Source organism: Prionailurus viverrinus, chromosome B2, assembly GCF_022837055.1.
Source record: "Prionailurus viverrinus isolate Anna chromosome B2, UM_Priviv_1.0, whole genome shotgun sequence".
Taxonomy (NCBI): domain Eukaryota; kingdom Metazoa; phylum Chordata; class Mammalia; order Carnivora; family Felidae; genus Prionailurus; species Prionailurus viverrinus.
Window position 1 is genome coordinate 44,792,291 of NC_062565.1, and position 6,294 is coordinate 44,798,584.

Genomic DNA, 6,294 nt, shown 5'->3' on the forward strand with positions numbered 1-6,294 from the left:
CTGCAGACAAGGTGCGTGTGCGTGTGTGTGTGTGTGTGTGTGTGTGCAGGGAGTATGGAAGCAAAGAGGTGCATGAGTGACAAGAAGCAAGAAGGAATTCAGAAAGTCTGGGCGGCATTTCCTTTGGAAGCTCCAGATGATGATGGAGCAAGACAAGAAGGCTTGAAGAAGGAAAGAGTCATTACCCGAGATTACCCAAGCGGTTTGCTTCAGATGGTGGTTGTGTCTGCGGCACAAAGAGGAGGTATTTCTTTCCTCCCAGCTGTCCACGCATCCCATGGAAGCGCAAACTATGGGGACAAAGGCTACGATGTCCTGCACAACATCTGATTCTAGGTGAAATATGGTTAAGACATACATCTTTGGGTGGAAAAAAAGAAAAAGGGAATCCTTGTAGCTGTGCCACAGTGGGGGTCAGGGATGGGCTATCTGTCTTTAAGCTTTTAGATTTTTCCTTCACTGCTTGATAGAGCTACAGTCTTCCCTTCTTCTGGCTGCTTTCCAAAAAGAGAGATTGCCTGAGGACGATATGGCCCCCTTCCTCAGCTGCCCTACTTCAAGCAGCTCTATACCCAGCAACTAATGCCAAATGGGTTTCTTTAAGCTGCAGGGCACTGCTCCCTAGGAACTATTGCCACACTGTGCCTGATGGCCGAGCACATGGCACAGTAATGCAATGACTCCCTTAAGATCTCTTCTTTGTCAGCGTTGCCCTTCAAATAACCATGCAGCATGAGAGAAAGTGAGTGCATAGGCTCCCTGGAGCCTCTCATGAAAGCAAGAGCTTCTCCTCCTTAGAGCTCTGTGCCCTGCTCACCGTTTGAGAAAATCAAGTTTCAGGGAATGGATGTGGCCCCACCCGAGTTCATATGGTAAGTGAGTTACAGGTGCAGGACTAAATCAGGACTAACTAAAGGCCAGCCCAGCTTTCTTTCTGCTAAATCACACTGCCTTCTGGTGCCCAATGCCTTCACCTGCATATGCCAATATTTATTACAGATCGGACTTTCACTTTTTCTTAATCCCTTTCAGGAAGAAGTGGGATAGAGAATAATAAAGAACGTGTCCTCTGTACGGGGAGCTTCATGGTGGCAGTATTCGCATCTGTGTCGTTTGCCATCGTATCTTTACCACATAGCGCAGTGCCTGATATGTGGAAGGTGCTCAGCACATAGTTGCTGAAAACCGAGTAAGTCTCTGACTTGGAGTGGTGGAGGAGGAGGGGCACAGGTAGAGAAACACCTAATGGGAGAGCCTGCCCACAGAGACGTAAAGAAATAGATTCCGAAAGGTATGGCACATAGTAGGTACTCAAAATCCTTGGTGGAAAAAACGAATTCAGCAAAATCTCGTAAAAGATAGCAGGGCAAAATGTTGCGGGGCTTGGCAATCTCCTTGGAAAACCGTACACTTTAGACCTCAGTCTGGTTACCAATTTGGGTTCTTCAAACAATATATCCATTTATTTGTTCATTCATTTGTTCGTGAATTCAGTAAACATTGATTGAACACACGGTATACACCTGGCATGGTTTCAAGGGCTATAGCTTCAGAAATAAAAGACCAATAACCCCTCATGGATGCAAATAAGCACACAACCAAAATTTAGTGTGCTAAGGGCTATGACAGAAGCATTTCACCAAGTGCCATAAAGGCATAGACTTGAGAGACGCTCGGTCTGCGGAGGACTGGATGAGGGGTAGGAAGAGGTAACTAATCAGGCCGCAATGGCAGCTGGGTAGAGGGGATTAATGGCAGCCTCCTGGACACACAGCACACAGAAATGTAAGTAGGCTTTAGAGCTCTCACATATTGGGGAAACAGAAGGTGTTCAGTACAACCAGAAAGACTAATGGACGGGATGAAAAGCAACAAACTTTGAAGGTCTTTCTGCCTTCCTTAGGTCGGGGCTTCTCAGACTGTAATGTGCCTGTGAATCACCCAGGGACCTGGTTACAATAGAGATTCACTAAGTCTGGGGAGGGAATGGAGAATTTGCATCTCTAACGAGCTCCCAGGTGATGTGTGATGCAGCTGGTCCCAGAATGGACTACCCCTTAGGTAGCAATGGGGTGCAAAGGAAACATTTCACTGAGGAGAGTGACATTGTCAGAACTGCATTTCCCAAAGACCTCTGTGGCAAGATATGCAGGATGGAATGGAGGGAGACTGTGCTGAGGTAGAATTCCTAAGTGCAAGAAATTACGAGCATCTGAACTAAAGAAGCTTTGGGAAGAACAGTTAACGTTGGCTGATATTCTGTGAAGTCACCATAATTTATTTCTCCCAGAGGAAGGGCTGGTTGTGATGACAAAAATGAAACACTAAAAACATAAAAAGCAAAAAAAAAAAAAAATCCAGAGAAATATGTAGTGTTATTTGAATAAAACCTGACCCTTCTCCAAGTCTCAGTTCACACATCATCTGGACTCTCAGTAGTGACCAGCAAAAGCAACCAGTTAAGGGGTGAGCACCATCCTTGCAGACAATTATCACAACGGAGTCAGTAAAATCAGCCTCTCGGCCATCACTTGACAGACATTGTCACTGCTTGCATCTAATTTCAGGAGACCACAGAGAGAGCAATTGTTTCATAGCAAAATCTGGAAAATAACAGGGAAGTCCACCAGATCCTGAACAAAATGCTTATTCATTTACTTATGACTTACAGATACCCTAAATTAGAAACATCTATTTCTATTTCTGTCAGAAAATCCTCTGTAAACTCTGGTACATTTTTAACACCCCCCCCCCACCAATAAAACCCCCAAAACTCAGAAAGAAGTAAAAACAACAACAACAACAACAAAACATGGTAGGGGTCTATGATTTGAAAAGAAAAGGCAGGTGGTAAGCTTTTCCCCTTTATGCGGAAGCCAAAACAATGCAACTTCTAATGAGATGTGCCCTCCAAAGAAAATAAGAATCAGCTTCATGTTTTCTGTCTCGTGCTAGTTGGCATTCTTTATCCAAATATGTTCACATTCAAAACAAAAACCAAAAAACCAAGAAACCCAAATGTCATCTCCCCACTCACAATTTTTTCTCACGGTCCACTCATCAGGCAGTCTCAGCAAGACCCACATGTTGAAAACACACAGCCAGCTAGAGAAGCAATATGGACATACATATCTACTTCAGAGCACCTTGATTCACGTCAAGACAGAGCAAAATAATGCAGGGACCTACCTTTCTCTTCTGTGGCTTGCAGGCTCCTGAAATTTGACCCTGTACTGGAGATCTTCCTGGGAACCTCTTAAGTGAGGTGTAACTCAAGGGTGAGTTCGCACAACCACAGGAGGGTGGGGTTTCACAAGACCAGACTTCAGATCCTCGGGACTCACACAGACCTTAGGGAGCAGAGGTGAACTGCCTTCTGTCCTCCTGCTGCAGGAAAAAGCTGGAAGACTGAGTATGGCTGGAGGTGGGGGCGGAGGCTGGGGGAGGGGAATTAATATGGGAACCATAATAAATAAGAGATCCTCTCCACATGATTTCCTGTATTTGGTGCCTGCTGCCTTTCTCCAGGCTCTCTAGAGGAAATAAGAAATTTAAACTTGTCCTTTGGCCACTGGGAAGAGGAGAATAAACATGCTAAGACCCAAGAAAAGTGTGAATGAGCAGAGCAACAGGCAGGGAGCTGAGGGGCCAGCTAGCTTTACCTTTTACCAAGTGCTTTCTTCCTGAAGTTTCTCCAAGTGTTTAACTCTGAAAAAGTCAAGAATGCCCTCATCCTCTCCCACTGAGCCGAAGCATTTTCTGGCCACGGTCCAGATGTGTTACAGAGCCATTGAAGGAGGACAGTTCAGAGCAGGCCTGGAAGACTCTGTTTGCCAGCATAGGGGAAGACGCTCTCCTTTCTGTCTTTGGAAATGCTGGTGACATTCTGTGTCTAATCATGGGACAACTCCGAAAGTCCCAGGCCGTTTTGCTTCAGGGTTTAAAGAATTACCTGAAGGCTGCCATCCCCAGACTGCTGGAAGCAGAACACCCTCTATAATTTGAGGGGCTCAATGCAAAAATGAAACCGCGAGGCCATTTATCCAAAAATTAAGGATTTCAAGACAGTGGGGCATCTGGGTGGCTCAGTTCGTTAAGTATCTGACTCTTGACTTTGGCTCAGGTTGTGATCTCATGGTTCATGATTCGAGAGCCCATGTCGGGCTCTCTCTCCCCTGACAGCGCAGAGGCTGCTTGGGATTCTCTCTCTCCCTCTCTGTCTCTCTCTGACCCTCCCCTGCTTGTACCCCACCCCCCCCAAAAAAAAAAATAAATAAATAAACAGGCTCTGGGCTGATGGCTCAGAGCCTGGAGCCTGTTTCTGATTCTGTGTCTCCCTCTCTCTCTGCCCCTCCCCCTTCATGCTCTGTCTCTCTCTGTCCCAAAAATAAATAAACGTTGAAAAAAAAAATTAAAAAAAAAAAAAATGAGGCGCCTGGGTGGCGCAGTCGGTTAAGCGTCCGACTTCAGCCAGGTCACGATCTCGCAGTCTGTGAGTTCGAGTCCCGCGTCAGGCTCTGGGCTGATGGCTCAGAGCCTGGAGCCTGTTTCAGATTCTGTGTCTCCCTCTCTCTCTGCCCCTCCCCCGTTCATGCTCTGTCTCTCTCTGTCCCAAAAATAAATAAACGTTGAAAAAAAAATTTTTTTTAAATAAATAAATAAATAAACTTTAAAAAAAAAAGATTTCAAGATAGTGACAGCAGAACATAGAGCCAAATACAAGGACCCTTTTGATAGGGACTCTATGCAACTCTACAGCTTGTATGCCCACGAAGCCAGTCCTGGCTACGGAAAGAAGGTTGAAACTGCGCGTGTTGGTTTTAACCAGCTGAGTTATCAAGAGGCCTGGGCTGTAGGCATGTTTTCCCGAGGGGTGACAGTCAGCCTCGAATGCCGTGCACCCGGAGACTGGTACCGGGGGTGACGGAGAATGCATCACTGAGTTAAAACCACATCAGCGGTCTACTTGCAGACCTTTGACTCCCCTCCAATCTGTTCTCCACCTCGCAGTCAGACAAATTTCCCTCAAGTGCAGTCATCAGGATAGGATTCACATGCTTAAAATTTCTCTGTAGCCTAGGACCTAAGGCCAAACACTTCGGCCTAGCTTCCGGCCCCTTCCGCACTAACCTCTCCTACCTCACCTCAGCGCTCACCGCCACCACACTCGCCCCCTTCTCCTTCCCTCCTGCCCTACCTTTCCTCACTGCTGGGAAACCTATGAAGAATGTCCTCCCTGGACCCCCAACCCTTCAAATCTCACGTCCTCCAGGTAACATTTTTCTGCTTCCTGGGCCCCCTTGGTTTTCTCCCTCAGTAAACCATGCTTCTCGCAAAGTGCCAAAGACCCGCCCGGTGTCCACCCGGCCCCCACCCCTCACAGCTACACTAGGAACTGCAAGGTTGTAGACTATGTCTGTTTTATCCTGGACCCGGGGCCCAGGAGGGGGGAATTTCTGTATGTTGAGTATGAACAGGAGCATTATTCATTATGGTTGTCCCCCTTTAGGGAGAGGGAAAAACATAGACTCAGAAGAAAACGTAAGGTTGTCATTAATGCTTTATTTACGGTTTAAACTCCTGCAGAGCAGAGCAATTTCACATGTGCTGTGGTGCAACGTTCATTAAGATGCCTGTTTGTCATGTGCTGGCCATCCCCGTTCTCACAGGGACTATGTTATGGGTTGGAAATGACCTCTGTTGAGAAAATGAAGCTTTGGACAGGCCAGCCATGAGGATCAAAGTTGGTAAGGGTGAAGGAAAATGGGAAGATGCTGGATAGAGGTGAGCAAAGAGGTAGTGAAGGCCACGCAGGTGGGAAAAAGGAGAGGACAGGGGACAGGAGGGGAATGCGGGAGGAAGAGAGAGGGAGGCAGGGAAAGATGGATGAGGTGGCAAGAAGCACAAGGATCCAGCAAAGGCTGGAAACCAGAGGGGTGGAGGGGACGACAGGAAAATGACTGGCCAGGCCAGCGTTTCATCCAGAAACAGAGCACCCAAGGCAGGCTCCATGGTCCCTTCCTGATGCCCATGACTTTCTTAGCTCCCTAACAAATCAAACCATGTTTTCTAAACATCAGAAGACATCCAGCTGACCTGTACCTCCCTTTTCTGAGACCCAACCTCCCATCCACAGAGATGGACGCCTCCATCCATGCATGTGCCCGTGACCCTGTTCTACCCCTTCACGCTGCCCTGCTGTGGCCACACGGATTGGAGCAGGGGGGACACTGATCCCGCGGAGGCAGTTACACTACCTCCTATAAGAATCTGAACTTAGGGTTGAGCCTGGGT

The 6,294-nt window shown here is 47.3% G+C and overlaps 1 protein-coding gene across 5 annotated transcripts in view; it reads right to left on the reverse strand.

Annotated features, from left to right (window-relative positions):
- The window catches only part of ADGRF5 (adhesion G protein-coupled receptor F5), a 98,403-nt gene extending 94,828 nt beyond the window's left edge, over positions 1–3,575 (reverse strand). For 2 of the 5 annotated variants that reach the window (XM_047858928.1, XM_047858926.1), the window contains exon 1: positions 3,190–3,574. The gene's annotated coding sequence lies outside the window, so the exon portion shown is untranslated. Of the gene's footprint in view, positions 1–3,189 lie in introns of all 5 variants that reach the window. The other 3 variants (XM_047858931.1, XM_047858930.1, XM_047858929.1) reach the window with 2 other exon arrangements.
- Positions 3,576–6,294: the final 2,719 nt, after the last annotated feature.